This window comes from Lissotriton helveticus, chromosome 7 (genome assembly GCF_964261635.1).
Source record: "Lissotriton helveticus chromosome 7, aLisHel1.1, whole genome shotgun sequence".
NCBI lineage: Eukaryota > Metazoa > Chordata > Amphibia > Caudata > Salamandridae > Lissotriton > Lissotriton helveticus.
In genome coordinates, this window is record NC_136068.1 from 73,482,638 (window position 1) to 73,503,634 (window position 20,997).

Below are 20,997 nucleotides of genomic sequence, written 5' to 3' on the forward strand. Positions count from 1 at the left end.
ATGCGTTGTAACGTCATACATCCCATAAGAATCTACTTTGGCTTTTTTTAGTTAGCTGTTCAAATATCTGGAGCTGCAGCTCAACGTAGAAAAGTAATTTCTTATCCCAAGTCAAATGTGGATATTCCTTTGAGCAGTTGTGAACACCAAGGTAGCAAAGGCATATCCCACGCTAGAACGAAGGCACAAGATACTACACTTGGCGTCTCAACTTCCAGCAAAAAGGTCTGCTTCAGTAAGAATGTACAAGTCTATGCTGGGCAGGCAATCCTCACGCATCCCATTGATTCCAAATTGTTGCTTACATATGTAGCCGCTTCAGGAAGAACTGGTTGTCCAGTGGATTCAGGTTCACAGCTCTTTTGACTATGTCATTCTCATCACACAGGCAATGAAGAAGGCTCTTTCATGGTGGGGAAAAGACTAGAGCTCGATATTTCTCCAGGCCTATCCTTCGAGGCGATACGTCCCAGCTACATTATGACAAAGGATGCCTCTCTGGACGGTTGGGGAGCACATTTCCAAGACTTGGAGTTTCATGGGAAATGATCTGTCCAAGAAGCGTAGAGGCATATAAATCTCCAAGAGTTAAAGGCAGTGTGTCTAGGGCTGCAAGTCTTCCTACCCAGAATTCGAGGCTCTCCTGTTCTGGTATGAATGGGCAACACCACAACTATGTTCTAGGGGGGTACTAGATCTCACATGCTATCGGTTCAGGCACAAGAGATCTGGAGGTGCTTGCTAAAGCACAAAATGACTCTGTAAGTAGAGCATGTCCCAGGCATAGACAACGAATGGGCAGATTCTCTCAGCAGAATAGGCAGCCAATGCCACAAATGGGAATTGAATGAGGTGCAGCTGGAACAAGTATTCAAAATGTGTGGGGCACTCCAAAGTTGGAACCTTTTTCTGACTCTGACCAACAAAAAATGCATATGGTTTGCCAGCAGATTTCCTAAAAAAATATCTTGGGGGGACGCTCTCCACACCCAGTGGACAGGAATGTTTGCTGATGCTTTTCCACTGATTTGTGTCATCCCAAGAATAGTATGCAAAATGAAGAAAGAGCCATGCCATCTCATTCTCGTGCTCCCAGCATGGCAGAGACAGTTTGGGTATTCAGAGCTCCTAATACTGTCAATCTCTCCACATATTTGCTTTCGGACGTTGAACAATCTACTCTACATGAACAACGGTCAGATACTGCACCGGCAAAAAAAGTCTCTGAGTTTATCGGCATGGAATCCCACGACTATGAATTCGGAGCTTTAGATATTAAAGTAGAATGTAAATCAGTCCTGCAACATTCAAGAGCTTTTTCCACAAATAAGGCTTATGCAGCAAAATGGAAGAGATTCTGATGTATTAAGGAGGGCTTGCATCCTTTCCATTCTCCACCAGAACAGTTGTTACCATAACTCCTTCTTTTGGCAAAGTCCGGATTGGTGCACTGTTCCATCAAGGTGCACCTGGCAGCAATTTCCAGGTTTTGTAAGAAATCAGGGGAACGTTCTCTTTGGTCTACAAGAATAGTAAAAGAGTTAATGAGAGGCCTTTTCAGGGCTTTTTCACCTATAAAACATCCTGCAGTGGCTTAGCAGTCAAATACAATTCTCACTCAACTCACAAAGCCACCCTTTGAGCCAATCAATATAGCTGAAATTAAATATATCTCATGGAAAACAGTGCTCTCGTTCGCCCTCACATTTGCCAGGAGAGTCATTGAAAACCAGGCTTTCACAGTTTCAGAACCATTTCTACAGTTTAAGGAAGACAAGGTGGTGTTGAGAACAAACCCACGCTTTATACCTAAAGTTCCAACTTCATTTCACATAAATGAAAGAATAATCTTAGCAACATACTTCAAAAACCCTTCGTCTCCTGCTGAAAGGGCTCTGCACTCTATAGATGTAAAACATTGCTTAACATTCTACATTCATAGAACAAATAATTTCAGAAAGACGGAAGCTTTTTATCTCTTTTGCACCGCCTAGAAAAGGATATACTCTCATGAGCAGCTGTATTGCTTAATGGATATCGTCAGATATCGCTTTTTGCCACCAAAAAGCTGGAAGACCGCTTTCCACTAAAGTTACAGTGCACTTGACAAGAAAGGTGGCAACTTCTACAGCCCTGTTTGCTGGTGTATCGCTTCCTAATATCTGCAGAGCAGCAATATGGTTGAATGTGCATACATTCACAAAGCACTACTGCATGGACTTGACATGGAAGAATGATGCAGCGGTAGGACAGACGGTCCTGTGACATCTGTTTCTGTAAGGTACAGATTCTGTCTTATGTTTTTTCTCTATAGATATGATACTAGTTCAGAGACAGTTTGTGATTATATTTATATTTTTTTCAAATTTGATGCTATATTATAAAAAGGGTGTTTACATAACTTGTTTTTCCTTAAAAATGTGTGTTCCGTTATTGTCTTCGCCGGATCACATTAATTTGGGCATTATTACTGCTGGCTATTCTGATTCAACAATGTGAATCTATGAAAGATTCAGTACTAACCTGTACACTGTAGTTCTCCAGTATTGCAATCTTTCATAGATTCACATGCTTCCGGCCCCCCTCTCCACCCCCCTTTTTAGGCTAGCCACATTATGCCTCATGCGACTATTCTCTTAGTCACACTTGTGCTCGAAATCTGAGGTATGTTGTCTCTGCAGGGGAGATGGGGTCTTAGGCTTGTCTCTGATTGGTTGAAGTGTGTGTTTATTCTAATGATGTGGATTGGTTTAAAAATGTACTATCTTTTTCAATACTTTCTAATGTATTGCAATAGTTACTGCTTATTGAAGTACAGTGGGACTCCTACCATGACGACGCGGAAGATTCAAGCATGTGAATCTATGAAAGATTGCAATACCAGAAAACCACAGTGTACAGGTAAGTAACGTGTTTTTTTTATCATTTTCTTCTAATCAAGATCCTGATCCTCATCATGGCGCATGTCCCGACTTAGTTGACTTTCTGGCGGCTCTCCGCCTCCTATACTTCTCTTCACATACCCTGGGTATCTTGTTATGGCTGGTCCATGACTTTGTGGTGGCTGTGGTTCCTTTCCTTATGACCCTGGTACTCTTTGGGCCATTGTCCTACTGAGCCTCGTCTACATTGTGACTCTCCTGCTAGTCTATATTCCTCTGAGCTTCTTGCCCTTTTGATTCTCTTGATGGTCCTGCTGAGGCCCTCTTAATCTTCCTTATTCTCCTCAATTCTCTTTTATCAACCTCCTGCTCCTTCCGGTCCTCCTCTTCATCCTCCTGATCATTTGATGTTCTTCATGGTAGAGGAGCCAGAGTCACCACGTCATTGGTAGGGCCAATCCCATGAAATATGAGTGGTTCATCCAAGTTGGTTGGTTGCTGTGGGTGACTGGCCTAACCTGTTTGCATGATGTGTTACAGAAAAGACCAGTTAATGACTGCAGTGCTCCTGGAGCATGTGGGAACCACTCTTTTATTCATTTTTATATCACTGACCTACCAACATCAAACACCCACGACATCCTTCTCTAACTTATCTTCCTAGTATTGGTTCTCCTGGTCTTTCTGAAACTCTTAGTGGTCATTTGTGAAACATATAGAAAGTATGCCATGGGGTACAAGGGTAGCTTTAGACCCATCAATCTCAGTGCTTAGTGATACTTATTTATTTGTATTACTGTTCTAAAGTGGCTCATTTGATGAGGTAACCCAAAAACAAGCAATGGAACAGCCAATGTGTCTGTGGCTGAAAGTGCTTCTCTATTGATTGGAGAGTTTGTTTGTGTGCTTTAGTGGTGCATCAGATGAAAATATATATTTAATTTCTGCTGTATTGAACAGAACATCCAGAACGCTGCAGCAAGACTGGTCCTCAGCCTGCGAAGACACTGCCACATCTCCCAGCACCTGCGCACACTCCACTGGCTCCCCATCGAGGCAAGAGTCACCTTCAAGATGCTCACCCACGCGCACAAGGCCCTCCACAACACCAGATCAGCATACCTGAACAGCCGACTCAAATTCCACGAGCCAAAGGACCCTACGATCAGCCCAGCTCTCCTACGCCATGGTCCATCGCACCAGAAGAACCAGATCGGGAGGCCGCTCCTTCTCCTTCCTCGCAGCCAAGCCTGGAACGCCCTTCCTCTCCACTTCAGGCAGACAACATCGCTTCCCATCTTCGCGAGAAACCTCAAAACCTGGCTCTTTGACGGAGCCCCTCCTTAATGGACTGGAACCTGCACCCATCGCCAGCTCCTTGAGACCCTTACGGGTGAGTAGTTACGCTTAACAAACGTCTGATTGATTGATAGGTGGCCGGATATGTGACTGACTGGGAGCATGAACGGATGAGAGGATGAGCAGCAGGAGGAGAGAGCAGTCTCCTGTCACCATGGTTGGTTGTACAGATTGTATCTAACAAGTACCAGTGGGCCTGCAGCACACAGTACACTAACAGTCTGTTGGGAGACTGCTCAGATCAGACGTGGGGAGTTTGGGAGGTTGCTAAACTGTCTTCCAGTGGTAGATAAAGCTGGACATGATAAAGCTACCCTCTACAGGGAGCTGGCTCGGCATGCGGGAAGAGGCACCATGCCTATTGTGGCTACATGCAGGACTTGCAGTGTAGCCCTGAGCTCGCCTCTACTCATCCGACCTCAGCTCTCTGCGCCCCAAGCCCAAAGAACGAAGCAAGAACGTGTGCCTGAGTTCATCATCACCTGCTACTCAACCTCTGCATGGCTCAGTTCTCTTGCCCATCGGAATCCCAAGCCACTCCCTGCTCACCACCTTCCCCTTTGTATGGTACAAGGATCTGGTCATGAAGGAGTCCTCATCCCTGGGGAGCCTCCTACTGGGCTTGCTGCTGCATCAAGGAGGGCATGCACCTTGGTTGCCCGTGCTCAGATGGCCCTGCTTCTGCCATCTTGCTTTCACAGAAGACAGTAGTTTGCACTCCTGCCGGTACATATAGCATCAAACATGTTCAGTGTACAACGCTTCGATATAAGGGCAACAGTGGAAGCGCCACAGTTGGTAATGTGATTGCACCCTTGCACTGGATCTGTCTAGTGCAGCTTTAGATGTATTGTCTCGTGGTCCCATCTTCTGCCAGAGTGTTCTATTTTATGTACATTACCCAGTGCTTAAAGTACTTGTAAAATGTGAAAGGGAAATCAAAGGAATGTAGCCTAAGGCTTTAAATACCATAGGGCCAGATGTGGGACGGCTATTACCGGTCGGTAACGGCCAAAATTAACGAATTTCAACCGTTACCGACCGGTATTAGGCTTTTGTTATCCAGTATTAGGGGTATCTTTCATAGATTCACATGCCTGAATAATTCCCCGTCGTCGGGATGGGAGTCCCCGGTACATAAATAAAGTAACGTAACATAGACATATTTACATAGTAATGGGCAAGAGGCCTCTCATTAGTAACATATCCATGTCCTTTTGTGAAAAGGACCAAACTTTGGCCAAGAGCCAATCAGCTATCACCACCCTCTAGAACCTTCCTGGAAGGAGCTCTAGTCCCTCAGATTTTCTACCGCACTTCGTGCTAAGGGAGTCTCCACTGAGCTCTGCTCAGTTTTCCTTACTTCTCTGGATTTCCAGTATTTTTCTCTCAGAACTTCTTCATTTGTGTGGGGTTTTCAGTTTACTATGGCTGATACTCCTAAATAAGGTCTTTTTAGACCCTGTGCTTCATGTGGCAAGAAGAGGCTACATGTAGACGACAAGCATAAAGAGTGTCTCTATTGTCTCTACCCAGACCACTCTTCTGAAGATTGTAAGGTCTGCCAGACTTTTTCAACAAAGACCCTCAAGGACAGAGAGGGCCGCCTTTTGATATGGCTACAGAGACTGAAAGATAAAGACCAGACAGTCTCTTCTGGTGAGAGTGAATGTTCCTTCAGGAGTCCACATTCATTTCCTAAAAGACCTAGAGTGACATCCCCAGGACCATCTTCGGAGCCACCTCAAAAGAAGACGCAAAAGTCTTCAGAGGTTCATTGTAAGGTCTTGCCTGTGAAGGTTTCTCCTCAGAGCTCTGCTTCCACCTTCAAGAAACCCTTCACAACTTCGTCAGCGTTGCCTGTGATGGCGTCGAGAGCTACCATCTCCACTTCTGTGGCGTCTTCTTCAATGTCCACGTTGACGTCTACAACATCCTCCTCGTCGACGGGTAGGTCCATTTCATCTATCATTAAAATGAAGAAGTCGTCGTCGACGCTTGTTCAGCCGCCGTCGAGGAGCACTTCCACCTCGACGAAGTCATCATCGTCGTCGACGAAGGCACCATCGTCGGCGACGAAAACATCATCGACGTAGACGAAAGCTCCACCGATGTCGACGCCATCTCCGTCGACGACGAGGCTGTCGACGAGGCTGTCGACGAAGAAATTGCAGTCGACGCCGCAACCCTCGATGACATCGTCGTCGACGTCATCGTCGACGATGCCATCTGGATCAGTCGTCGCCGTCTCGCCGTCGACGACCACCCCGTCGACGGGTTCGACGACGACAACGGAACCTACCTTAAAAAGTGCGTATGTTCATCTAAAAATTACCAAACGCACACTGACTCCGGATTTAACCTCCCCGAGCAGAGTCCAGGCTTTACCACCTGCGCATCTCCTGGACGACGATGACTCAGATGATGGCTCTATGTTCCAGACAGCTACTAGCCCATCCGAACTGAACGTAAAATACCACGAGAGCTCGGATTATGAGGAACAAGAACAGGAAGAACCAATAGATTACCAAGAGGAATTCCAGCCTCCTCCCCTTCAACCTATTGTGTGTCTGCCTGCATCTATAGTCACTGATCTTCACTTTTTGATTGTGGATTATAAACAGAGGTTCCCATCTACGCCTACGCCTCCACCACCTCCAGTGGTTTCTCCTCCTCCCCTCCCTAAGCGCCTTGAGACCCTCTGGGTATGTAGTGCGCTATATAAATTTTATGACTTGACTTGACTTGACTCCTCCATCTAGACCTTGGCCTCCGCCTCTAGTACTTCAGCCGGACCCTGCTCCCTCACAACCTCCACCATCCTCAGATGATGAAGAGGAGGAGCAACAACATGAAGAAGGAGAACTTCAGGACTCCCATGACGAATGGGACGATTATGTCATTCCATGTCCGGCATCTCCTGTGCCTACGCAAGCCGATTCGCTCCCAGAGGACATTGGGAGGTTCCATAATATCCTGGAAAGGGCGGCTTTGCGTTTCAAAATTCCTATTACAACTCAACAACAAGACTGTTTCCTTTATGATTTTAAGGAACCCTTTAAAAAGGCTGTCAGGTCCATACCTATCATCGACTACATTTGGGATCAGGGGATTAAGATCTTGCAAAACCCTTCTTCCTTGCCCCCAGTGCTGCCTAGGCTGGACAAGAAATATAGGGCTCCAGACACGGCTCCAGCTTGCCTTACTGGCCATCCCAAACCGGACTCAGTCATTACTCAAGCAGCGCAGCGTAAATCAAAAAATCCTTCTGCTACTCTAACTGCACCTCCGGATAAGGAAGGACGAAAACTGGACAATATTGGAAAGCGGTTTTCTTCTATGTCCGCGTTAACAGTGCGCTCCTCAAACTCTCTGGCACTGTTAGGACGTTACAACCGTCAAATGTGGGCTGATATTGCCCATATTTGGGATCCTTACCGGAGGAAGAAAAAGAGGAGGCTAGGAAGATTCTCTTGGAGGGGGAACGCTCAGCCTCAGAGATAATCGATTGTGCGATGGATATTGCATCGACCGGATTTCGCCAACTGACTGGGGCTGCGGTGCTGAGATGCCAAGGTTGGCTGAAAGCTACTACTTTCCGTCCGGAAGTACAAACTAAAGTGCTTGACATGCCTTACGACGGCCAACTTCTGTTTGGAGCACACATTGATGAGGCGCTACAAGGTATTAAAAAAGATACCGATACGGCGAGGGCACTGGGTACCCTCCAGTTTAAGAGTCCTCCCTTTCGGAGCTCAAGAGGGAGAGGACAATCTTCTGCAAGAGGAGATTTTCAAGGTTACCGGTCCTCTTACAACTCAAATCAGCAGTATAAGCCTTAATATCAACAGAGACAACAGCAGCAGCAGTCGTCTTACACGAAATCTTCCTTTCGTGGTAAAGGAGGAAAGAAGGACACAACCAGAAGACAATGACTTATCTCTGCGACAGGTCTCCACTTCTTCTCTGCCATGCAAGATTGGAGGAAGAATTTCGTCTTTCCTGCAAAATTGGAAAAAGATTACTACGGATCGATGGGTCCTCCAACTAGTTCAATTCGGACACTCTCTGGAGTTCATAGAAACTCCGCCTCAAACTCCTCCTTGTCCTATTCTCCACAAAAATTTACATCTACTGCTTTTGGAACTCTCACTAATGCTCCAGAAAGGCGCTATAGAAAGAGTCCCTCGTGCTCAGCGAGGCAAGGGGTTCTATTCCCGATTTTTCTTGATCCGAAAGAAGGAGAAAAAATGGAGACCTATATTGGACTAAAGAAACCTAAACAAGTATCTCAAAAAACAGTCATTCCGTATGGTGTCCATTCAGGAGGTGCTACAACTCCTCAATGCGAACAACTTCATGGTGTCTCTAGACCTTCAAGATGCTTATTTTCACGTGCCTATCCACAGGAATCACAAGCAATACCTCCGGTTCGCTGTGGCGGGCAGACACTACCAGTTTTGGGTGTTGCCCTTCGGCCTGAAATCAGCCCCACGCATTTTTACAAAATGCCTGTCTCCAGTGGCTGCGTACCTCCGGCAGCAACATCACCAAGTCTTCCCATACTTGGACGACTGTCTCGTCAAGGCGCCTCCTTTTGTAGGCGTGACCAAATCCTCCAACGCCTGTCTTCAACTTTTCAACGACTTGGGCCTCACTCTCAATCGAGACAAATCCGTCCTTCAACCTTCCCAGCGTCTCACTTTCCTAGGCGCTGTCCTCGATACGGCACAGAAGAAAGCATTTCCATCGCAGGAGCGTCAATCCAAGCTGACATTCTTAGCGGCCCGCATACAAACCAGAAGATCCCTCACGGTGCGCCTTTACAAGTCCCTGCTTGGGATGATGTCTTCTTGCATCCTGTTAGTTACACACTGCCGTCTTCACATGCGCCCTCTTCAGGAAGCGCAGTCCACTCAATGGATCCAGTGTACAGGATTGTTCGACAATGTCATCCGGGTGACTCCTCCCATGGTGAAAGCTCTACATTGGTGGATTCACCCGCAGAACCTTTTGCGAGGTTTGTCTTCCCTGCTTCCAGTTTCTCCGCATATCATAACAACAGATGCGTCCCTGGAAGGTTGGGGTGCATTCCTCCTTCCGAGCGATAACTGCACATAAACCTTCTCGAGTTACGAGCAGTTTACCTGGCCCTTCGAGCATTCCTTCCTCGGATCAAAGATTCCCCAGTGCTTGTGAGGACAGGCAATACCACAACAATGCACTATATAAACAAACAAGGGGGGGACCCGTTCTCTGATGTTATCTCCCGAATCTCAGAAAATCTGGAATTGGTTGCTTCTTCACAACATTTCCCTTCGTGCAGAATATGTCTCTGGAATGGACAATGTCCTCGCAGACTCACTGAGCAAACAGCGCTCTGTGTGCCACGAGTGGGAGTTGAATCAGCTCAGTCAGATCTTCCCCCAATGGGGCACGCCTCACCTGGACCTTTTTGCAACCAGACACAACGTAAAATGCCAACATTACGCAAGCTGGCGTCCCCAGAAGGGGTCTCTAGGGAATGCATTTTCGATCGCATGGTTCAACGTCTTTGCATACGCATTTCCTCCATTTCCCCTGATTCCCAGGGTTCTCCGGAAGTTGAAGGCGGAACATTGTACCCTTATCTTGATAGCTCCAGCTTGGTCGCGCCAGCACTGGTTTACGGAGCTTCATCTCCTATCGCTGGAACCGCTGATCCCATTGAAGCCGTTCCCCAATCTCCTCACAATGAACCAAGGACAAGTCCAGCATCCGGATCCAGCATCTCTCAAATTATCGGCTTGGCTCCTGAGTTCAGAGAATTCCAGAACTTAGACATCCCACCAGATTGCAGAGCTGTTCTAGCTCGGGCTGCCAGTACCAACAAAACATATTCCCTGAAATGGAAAAGATTCTGCATATGGTGCAAATCAAAGAAAGTACATCCTTTTTCTTCGTCGCCTGCACAGATTTTGCCCTACCTTCTACATTTGGCAAACTCAGGTCTTGCTCATCCTTCAATAAAAGTTCACCTGGCTGCCATATCTCGTTTCATGCGTTCCTCGACTGGTGCTTCCCTCTGGTCCAGTAGACTCATAAAACAGTTTCTTAAAGGCTTGTTCAGAACGTTCCCTCCAGTGAAGACTTTACCGCCTGCATGGCAGCTGAACATTGTGCTTGCTCAATTAATGAAACATCCCTTTGAGCCGATACACAAAGCTGATATCAAATATCTTTCCTGGAAAACGGCACTTCTACTGGCACTTACCTCAGCGAGACTATTAAGCGAACTCCAAGCCTTCTCAATTCAAGACCCTTTCCTCCAATTCAAACACGACAGAGTGATTCTAAGGACTAATCCTAAATTTATTCCAAAGGTCCCATCTGACTTTCACCGTAATGAGCCTATAGTCCTGCGCTCTTTCTTCCCGAATCCACATTCTGCAGCAGAGAGGTTTCTCCAGTCTCTGATCTCAAACGCTGTCTTGAATTCTACATTCACAGAACACAGACATTTCGAAAATCTAACCAACTCTTCGTTGCTTTTAGCAGACCTAGGAAAGGTCTTCCCTTAACTAAGGAGAGCATTTCACGTTGGATCTCTGCGACTATTGCTTTCTGTCATCAGCAAGCAGGACATCCTCTGCATTCCAAGGTTCGTGCTCATTCCACTAGAGCAGTCTCAACCTCCATGGCACTCTTTGCTGGAGTGCCCATTACTGACATCTGCAGAGCGGCGACATGGAAGACACCGCATACGTTCACCAGGCACTACTGCTTGGATACTGAACTTATGAAAGATGCAGCAGTGGGACAAGCTGTGCTCCGTCATCTATTTCACTAGAGGCGAGCCTTCTCTTTCATCCCACCTTCCTACTGTCTACTTGCACATTTCTCTCTAATATTGCATTTTGGTACCTTTTGCATTTCCCAATTGATATGTTATTATCTAGTGAGATTGGTGTTGTACAATTCGAAATGTGCTTGTTATTGCTCGCTACTCTGATTCAGGCATGTGAATCTATGAAAGATACCCCTAATACTGGATAAGGAATGTGTTACTTACCTGTAACTGCAGTTATCCAGTATTGGTATCTTTCATAGATTCACATGCAACCCACCCGCCTCCCCTGGAAGGGCTCACCTTAGTTCTCTCAGTAATATGCTAGTTAGCACTGTGCTTACGAAAATCTGAGGGATTAGAGCTCCTTCCAGGAAGGTTCTAGAGGGTGGTGATAGCTGATTGGCTCTTGGCCAAAGTTTGGTCCTTTTCACAAAAGGACATGGATATGTTACTAATGAGAGGCCTCTGGCCCATTACTATGTATATATGTCTATGTGACATTACTTTATTTATGTACCGGGGATTGCCATCCCGACGACGGGGATAGATTCAGGCATGTGAATCTATGAAAGATACCGATACTGGATAACTGCAGTTACAGGTAAGTAACGCATTCCTTATGTAGGGGGCCAATTTACAGATTCCAGGCCCATAGGAATGAATGTCAATTACCGAATCGGTATACTGATTAGGTAATTACCGAATCTTAACGATTCGGTAATTTTTACCGATTTTTTATCTACATAGCAATTACCGATTTGAAAATACCGAATCGGTAAAATTCGGTATTTTCGAATCGGTAATTTACAATTACCTACATCTAGCCCTAAGTCCTCAGCTCTATTTAAAGAAAAGAGAATTCTTTCATTCTTCTGTCCGGGAGCTGAGGTAGTGGAGGACGCAGGGCGTTTAGCGATCCGCTCCCGGAGCGAAAAGAACTGTTTCTGGTGACGCTGGTGGCGCGAGAAGAACTGTGGCCTGGTGCAGTGAGGTGAGCTGGGGCCTTGAGTTTGGAGACTGCCCGGAGGAACCCAATTGGAGTGCAGACCGCACAAAGGTGCAAGCGAGGGGCGGCTGGAGGCGAGCATCATCATTACTGCAGACTTGCTCGGCCTGCCTGTGTGATCCAGCGGTGCCCCGTGGGAGATCAGGTGCAGCGGTGAGTGCTGCGGGGGTGATTCCTGGCCGCCACACACGGACTGTAAGCGCTGGGCGGGAGCAGGCGGAGAGAAGCGGATCGGCCGACTGTGGCTTTGGAGAGGCACAGTGATCGGCGCTATTTTGCAGGCCTCGCAGATATTAATGGGACATTGAGGTGCACAATTATACACTGCCTGAGACGGGACTGAGTGCGAGTGCTGCAGCCACTTACAGTGCCTAGGGACAGAAGTTGGAGAACGGGCATCGACGGGCCTGGCGGAGCCCCCTGGCAAGCAGCTGCGAGTAGTGACAGTACCCCAGAGCTGGGCACATACGCTCACAGGTTGGCATAATGAGCAGCAGGAACACAAAAGGCTCCAGCCAGTTAAAACTTGACAAATATGCTTATGCCAAGACGCAGACGGCGGCATAGGACAAAGAGGCCACATCACCAAATGGCGCGAGTGCAGGCGAGGCGCAAGAGGTGACCCTGCAAGACATTATAGCGACCCTAAACAAGGTGGACTCCCGCATTGGGACCCTCGCAGTGGTTCTGGCCTTAATTCGAGACGATTTTAGCAAACTGTCCAGGAGAATGTCGGAGGTTGAGACTGTCACAGCGACACTAACATCAGACACCACCACCCTCAAGCAACAGGTGAACCACCGTATGGCCGAAAATAAACTACTGGCTGCAAATCTGGAGGATCAGGAGGGCGGTCGAGACGGAACAACATCCGCCTTATTGGTGTGCCGGAACGGTCGGGAGGTCCGGCCCTTGACCTGTTCGTGGAAGATCTGATCACGAACCATCTTCAGCCACAAGGTCAGTCCAATTATTTTTCTGTTGAGCGTGCGCATTGGGTCCCTGGGGGTAGGCCGAGGCCCGGGGCGCCTCCACAACCTATTCTGGCCCGTATTTAAAATTTTCGGGACAGAGACGCGATATTACAGGCTGCGTGCACTGCTCCCCCGTTGAAGATAGACAACGCGGCCATCACGATTTTTCCGGACTACACTGCAGCCGTCACGAAGCAACAGGGAGGTTTTCTGGATGTCAAGAAGACCCTTCGAGATCAAGGCATTAAATGTTCCATGCTGTTTCCAGCTAAACTGAGGGTGGAGGCCGAAGGTAAAACATGTTTTTTTGTTACACCTGAAGATGCGCAGGAATGGCTAGAGCGTTGGCGGAAGGCCGGTCCGCCTGGCAGAACCGGGGACAATGGTAATTGGCACAGAGACCGCGCAATGAGTGAGGAACGCGAGTGAATCTGTGCATAGGACGATCTACTAATTGCTCTTCGTTGAGGTGGCTGAAACAAGGATGAAAGAACCATTGACCAGAACTTGACAAACTTTGAGAGTTCCGAAACGGCTATATTGGGTTCCAACGAAGCAACTGGAACAATCTAGACTACTCTGTTAGAAACCATGGAATAGTGTACCCCGGATATAGTGATTCATGAGCCGTTTTGGTTATGCACACTGTATTCTTCAATTTAGATAGCCCTGTCGTCTGGATGGGAGAGGATGGGGAGGAGACTGTGTGGGGTTGCGGGGGCGATAGACGCTCACTCTCACCCCTGTCAACTGGAAACTGGGAAGGGAATTGAGCACTCTGCTTGGTTGGGGAGGCGAGTAGTTTTGAATCCGTCAGGCAGGGAGGCAGGGAGGGGGGTTGGGGGGGGGGGGAATGTTCATAAGGTTTTGTTTCTTGTTTGTTGTACAGTTCACAAGGGCAAACATAATGGATTTGGTGGCTGCCAACATTCTTGGGACATATTGCATTGCTGTTTTGGTGACACTGCGTATTCTGTCTAACACGTATGACTGTGCAAGGCCAGCGAGACTCTAACCAGCCGATGACTGAATTATCCCCAATAACCCCATTGACCCTACTTACATGGAATGTGCGGGGGTTGGGAGATAAGGTAAAGAGAGGTCTAGTATTGCAATACCTAAAGCGATGGGCGCCTGCGGTGGCCTTATTACAGGAGACACACTTGGTGGGCTCTGCGTGTAAGGCACTAGATCGATGGGGATTTAAAATGGTGGCGCATTCCGAATTCTCGTCTGGTTCCAGGGGCGTAGGTATACTTGTCAAAAAACGTGTAATGTTCATGGTAAATGGATGATGTTTAAATGTGTAGAGTTGCCGTATTTAACAGATATGATTGCAGCCTTCTATGTGTATCTTATGAATGTATTTTTCCCTGATTTTCAAACTAATAAAAAGTTTTTTTTTTAAATAAAAAAAAGAATCATTCAAAGAAACATCCCACAAGATTTCAATTTTGAGCATAGTGACACGTTTTTTAATGCCTTAGAGCTTTGCAAATCATGGGAGTCAACAAGAATGCCTGATGTTGTCTTAACATTTTTTACTATGGGCCAGATGTATGAAGCTCAAATGGGTTCGCAAACGCCGAAATCTGCGAACTCATTTGAGCAAAATGGTATGTTGTAGCAAATTTCAGTGTAAAATAAGGAATCGCAAATTTGCGATTCCTTATTTTGCGATTGCATGTAAGGAATCGCAAAATTTGCGATTCCTTAAATGCAATGTATGATGCAAAAAAAAATTGCTAATTGTCCCTAAGGAATCGCAAATTACCACCAACTTTAAGTTGGTGGTAATTTGCCATTTTCTTGAAAAATGCTCATTTTTGCATTTTTCAAAGTGTCATGTGATGCACATACATGCCCTTAGGGCATGTATGTGCACCACATGTGCACCCATGCTTATTTCAGGGGTGCACCCTGGACACCCTTGCACCCTTGAAATTATTCTCAATTTGCGATTAGCAAATTGCGAATCGCAAATTGAGAATAATTTCACATTCATTCCTTAATTGCGATTAGCAATTTGCTAATCGCAATTAAGGAATTTTAAGGAATCGCAAAAAAATAGCGAATTTCTACATACATACCATTTTGCTATTCTCAAATAGCGATTCCTTAAAAATCGCTATTTGAGAATCGCAAAAGCGTATCTTGATACATCTGGCCCTATATTCTTTAATATCAGCAAAGCAAAACCTTTACAAACTTAAGTTATTGAGTTCGAAACAGAAGCGAACAGCATTGATGATGGCTTTGAAAATATAAGCGAAGAAGTGGAAAACAATCCCATGAACCAACAGTCTTATGCTGTGCAAATGCACTGTCTTTTCCAAATCATGTTTTCTGAATTACTCACGGCAAAAAGAAAGCTCCGCTAAGTATGACGACTGCCCACGCAATCTATGACATGTGCAAAAGTAGAGCGCTAATCACTTCAATGAATAGGATTGGTGTTTCAACAAGTTATAAAGAGATAGTACAGAGCAGGAACTTGTTAGCAGCTCACTCATGCTGTAAAATCTTGTGAATACAACAGCAAACCACTTCCAAGTCACTTTACCTGGAAAGGATTTGCAATTGCTACTCTTGATAATTTTGATTTTGAAGGTAGCTCTTCTTTGTCCGGAACATCCAGCACACATCATACTGCCATGGTGCTTTTTCAAGGCTGTACCAATGAAGTAGAAGCTGGAAAACAAGCTGTGTTAGCTGTAGGTATAAACAAACAAAGCTGCAAACATATAATCCAACGGACTTGCCAACTTGTACAAAATCACTCAAGCCATCAACATGTTCCAGTCTACCAGAAAGTTTCAAAGTCGCTGAGGACTTGGATTTTCTTTTAACTGATGCTGTGGTCCGCGAAGCTGATTTAACTTAATTTATCATATTGCTTATTCGGTGCGGACTGAAGTATGGAGAAAAGTCAGTTCCTCTGTGGGCTGTAATTCATGCTCTGATTTCCCAGAATACTGTCCCACTGAAGAAGGTTGAGTTTTTGCCAGTAATACCATCTCCAGTCATAACTATGCAATAGTATACACAGCTTTAAAAAAAATCCAAAATGTGCATGCTCAGCTTGAAGACCAACCTATCCTGACAATATTCTGCAATGAAGGTGTTTTCCGTATTATAGCTGACATTTTTATGAGCAATCCAGTAGAATTTGATGATCTTTATCTAATGATGGGCGTTTTCCACATAAAAACAAGTTGTGTTGTGGTGTGCAGGAAGTCTTCTCAGTGGATGTGGCATAGACGATGCACTTATTGATGCTGAAATCTTTGGAATCTTTGGAAGCAAAACTGTCTAGTTAGTATAGCGGAACTCATTATGTCAATTTGTTACAAGGTATGCTCATCATATCTGAGGCTATAGAAACATTGCGTTGGAATGCTTTCTGGAACAAGAATGACAAATTAGGTTTTGCATATCTTATCTCAGTAGTGGCCAAGGCACAGGGTGCACTTCATTGAAAATACGTAATGGAAAGCCAGGCAATGTTCATTGCACTCAGTTCAGAATCAGAAAACCTGAAAACCAAGTTTGTAGAGTTTGCCAAAGAGTGTTAAAAAAAATCAAAACTTTTCAAGTACTGGGGAAATGTTTTACACATGATAGCTGTAGTGATAAACTTGGTACATGCTGAGCAAGAAGGTGATTGGGAACTGCATGGGAAGACTGATTACTGTGTTTCGCGAATTCGATTGCGTAAACTACCTGAGATATGGGTCCTGGTATTTGGAAAGAGTGACGAAGCTAGAAGTGGAAAAACAATAGCTCTACAGAAAATGCATCCAACGTCATTTTGTGGTGATAGACAGAGAGGGAAGGTTCAATGCTGTGGCTCCAGATTTAAAACTGGAACAGACGATCCAGAGATCATAGAAAAGCTCCAAGGGAATTGTTGGTCAGACGTGTACAAGTAAATATGTTGCTCAATGCTAGGTAGTTTACCATGAAGTCCTTTCGATTTGTGTTGTTTACAGAGAGATGACAAACTAAATATTAAAGGACCATCTGTAGGAATCTGGCTCTGTATATACTATACCAAAATGAGGTATAGTGTGCACAGAGTCCAGTGGAACCCCAAAGGTAGGCAGAGGTAAAAGTAGATCGCACCTTACTCTCTACTTGTGGTAGTGTGGTCGAGCAGCAAGGCAGTATCAGAGGACAGTGTTAAGCATTTATTGTACACACTCAGGCAGCAAATGATGTCACACACAAAGATTTTACTCAGACTAATTTGTTTGTATCAAAAATATTAAGTTATTTTATTTCTAGAGCCATGCCTGGTGCAGGTAAGTGAAATAATACTTTGCAAAATCTTATGCAATATTTTACAGTTGAATGCAGGTTCAAATGCAGTTGGCTGAATTACAGGTAAGTTAATGTTTAAAAATTACTTTTCAGTTACTTTACAGATTACTTTATACGTTACTTTATAGATTACATTTAAGTTAATTTTTCTACTCAGTGTGATATGCCTAGATATCACACTGGGACATTTCCTAGAGAAAAGGTAAGTAAATCAGTTTTTGTACATTTGCAGTTTTTCAGGGTTTCATACAAACCAACACGAATTTTCAAAGAAAAGCAGTCAATGCAATCCTATGGGAGGAAATGAAGTAATCTGTTTAACGGTAAGTACTTTGTGTTGGGAGTTGGTTTTCTGGGGTTAGAACAAGGGTTCCTCCAGTGTCAAGGATGCACTCTCAAAGCACCCTCAGCAGCACTAAGTTGGGTGGGTGCAGAGTGCTGAGGCCCAATGTAATCCAATGGGGGATAGGGAGCCTCCAGTTGGTGGCTGCTCACGAGCAGGCCACAAGGTTGTGGGAGCAAAGTTCCTGGTGTTAGGCTCAGGGCACAGGGGGATCTGATTTAGCACACATGGTGCTACCCACTACGGTGCAGGGGCGGCCAGGTGCAGGGTGCTGTTTTGGCATCGGGTGACGTGTTGTTTTCAACTGGAGTAGTGTGTTTTTGATTTTGGCTGCAGGCTCGGTCCAGGAAGACGTACGGGAGGAACCAACAGCTAGGCAGGTAAGTTGGCGAGCTCGGGGACATGGGTGCACCTCAGGGTTTCTTTTCCAGGGCGTAGGATGGCTTGATGCAAGGGTGTCTTTTAAGATCGGATTTCACCTTACCGGGCCATTCGCGGTTGGGGGGGTCTCTGTGCAGAGGAAACAGGCGATGTCGGGGAGTCCTGGAGAGGTCAACCCACAGTGGACTTGGATTCTGGAGCGCTGGCGGACCTCGCTGGGACCGGTGGGCAACTTGAATTCAGGCTATAGGCGTCGGGTGTAATGGTGGTTCCAGGCGTCGGATTTCTTTGTCCTCAGTAGGCTCAGAGTCTGTCTTGGGTGTTTCTTTTGAACAGAACTGCTGTTCACTGAAGATCCAGTCTTTGTTGAAGGCAGTCAGTCCTCCCAGGGTTCTGGAGGCCGCTGTCTGCAGGACAAGAAGACTTTGGTGCAAGATCTCTGGAAACTGCAGACGGGCTAGTAGGGCTGGGGCCAAGTCAGTTGTTCCCTGCAGTCTCCGCTGCTGGGCGTCTTCTCTTGTCCTTCTTCTTCGTAGGTTGAGAGAATCTGTCTTCTTGATTTTGGGCTGCCCCCTAAATACTGTATTTAAGGGGCGTTTTAGGGGTCTTGAGGTCCGTAGCCAGTAGGATAACGACCTTAGGGTGACTACACCCTTGGTGTGCTCTCCCCACATGGGGGAGTGGGCACAATCCCTAATCCTGATTGGAGAGTGCCTGCCATCTGCAAGATGGCGGGCACTGAAGATGGGGCTTCACCCTGCTTCCCCCACATGAGGGGTGGGGTTGGCAGAGGTGAGCACACCTTCTGGGTTGTGCAAATAATTCCAGTCAAAAAGGAAGCGAGACGGGAAGGGGGCCTGCTCCTGATAGCAGGAGAGGCCGAGGGTTGCGTTACAAAGGCTGTAAGGCCTTTGAAGCTCCCCTGCCACAGATGGCTCTTCCTGGCCTGGGGGAGGCGTGACTACCTCTGTCTAGGAAAGGCTTTGTTTCTGGGCTTAAGGAGCGAAGGCTCCCATCCCAGGGGCCCAGGAACATGTCTGGTGGTGGCAGGCTGGTGTGTACTAGTCAGGTAACCCACCAGAGGCTGGTCGTTTTTCAGAGGGCATCTCTAAGATGACCTCTGAGTGCATTTGGCATTATAGCACACACTGGCATCAGTGTGGGTTTAATGTGCTGAGAAGTTTGATGCCATACTTCCCAGTTTTCAGTAAAGGCAATATGGTGCTGTGGAGTTTGTAATGACAAATTCCCAGCACCATATACTCTTAATGGTATTAATGCACATACAATGTCTAAGAATTGGTATAGACACTGTAGGGGTACAGGGCTCATGCACCTGTACCCTCACAACTGGTATAGTGCAGTCAGCTAGAGGGGTGGCTTACCTATACAAGGGCAGTGGGTTGTAGGCATGACACACAGTGATGTGTGCCATGTCAACTCTTCCCTTTGTTCTGCACCAAAATGCGCAACCTGCAATGGCAGTATGTATGTGTGTGTATGTAAAGGTATAGGGTCTCTAAGGGTGGCACAATAAGTCATGCAACCCTTGGAGGCCTTCTCTGGCCACAGTGCCCTTGGTACCCATGGTACCTTTTACAAGGGACTGACATGAGGCCAGAGAGTGCCAATTAGGGGTCCTAGGTACAGTTTTGGGAAAGAACACATGCCCTGGGAACCTGAATGGCAGGGACTCCTGGCACATCAAGTGTAGGAGCACCGGTAGTCCGGCAAAAAGTGAGGGGATCTGCAACAGAAACCTAGCTTCCTACACCATCGTGAAACTGTTCCTCACCACAAACGTTTGGGAAAGAGTGGGGAACATTTTAATAAACATGTGGACAGACCTTCTTCATTACATACAGCAGCAAGGAAACCCCTTCGAAATTACGGAGCCTGTGCGACTACACAACTTCTTGACCAAACAATAAGTGGATTACGATATAAAGACACGTCCACTAGAAACGCTGGAACATGGATCAAAACTATACGTAGAACTGAAGCAGGAGAGATTTGTATTGATAGAGTAAAAGCTGTTTGACATAATCACTAAAGCTAAACTTCCACACTTTAATTGTCATAGGAAGAGTTTCTTCCAACCAGACACTACAAAACAGGTTACAAAAAAATAAAAACTTTCGCAAGCACATAGAGAAAAGAAAGTAGCATAATAAAGGGGTGAATTCATCAAAGACATTCTGTCGCATGATCTTCTTCCAGCAAACACATTATTTGATGGAGATGCTGCATCAAACCAGTGAAGGAAAAATCATACAAGAGTTTGAAAAAAAAACCTTACACCTGAATAATTTCAATTTAAAAAGTTGTCCTCATCGAAAACTGCTAATGTTGTGGACTATATGTCACAATTGCAAATGGTCAAGATTTCATCCATGCAAAACTTCGGAGTACTTCTGACTTTTCTACAGATATCTAAGTCAGTGTGCACCTTGCAAGAACTGCACATTGTCTTTGCAAGTTATCTTGAACTATCTGCCAAAGAATGTGAGGGAATCAGACATATGTCTACAAGAGGAACAATTGCCCTTGCCTGCATCAAAAATCCGACACCTATACTTGTGCAACTTGATAAATTCTGGTCATCAACATCGAAAAAGATGAATTGGAGATTTTAACTTGCCAAAACATTGCTGATGCTTCAGTGAACACTGAATTTCCAATTATTGCAAGTAAGATTGTCAATGAGAAGTTGGTGCCTGCAGAGATATATTCAAAAGGTATTGTCTATATTGTTCAAGAACTTAACAGCAAATTAAAGGAAGCTGACCTTCGTGATGTGCCACATGTTGATTGGGCTGTTCAGAATGGTTCCAATTGAGTCATTGTACTGTCAAATGACACAGATGTTATTATTGTGCTACTTAGATTTGTTGCAATGT

The 20,997-nt window shown here is 45.8% G+C and overlaps 1 protein-coding gene across 1 annotated transcript in view; it reads left to right on the top strand.

Moving 5' to 3' along the window:
* The window catches only part of LOC144768939 (uncharacterized), a 707,478-nt gene that overhangs the window by 229,853 nt on the left and 456,628 nt on the right, over positions 1 to 20,997 (top strand). The window contains exon 4 of the mRNA XM_078652943.1: positions 3,843 to 4,275. The gene's annotated coding sequence lies outside the window, so the exon portion shown is untranslated. The remainder of the gene's footprint in view (positions 1 to 3,842; positions 4,276 to 20,997) is intronic.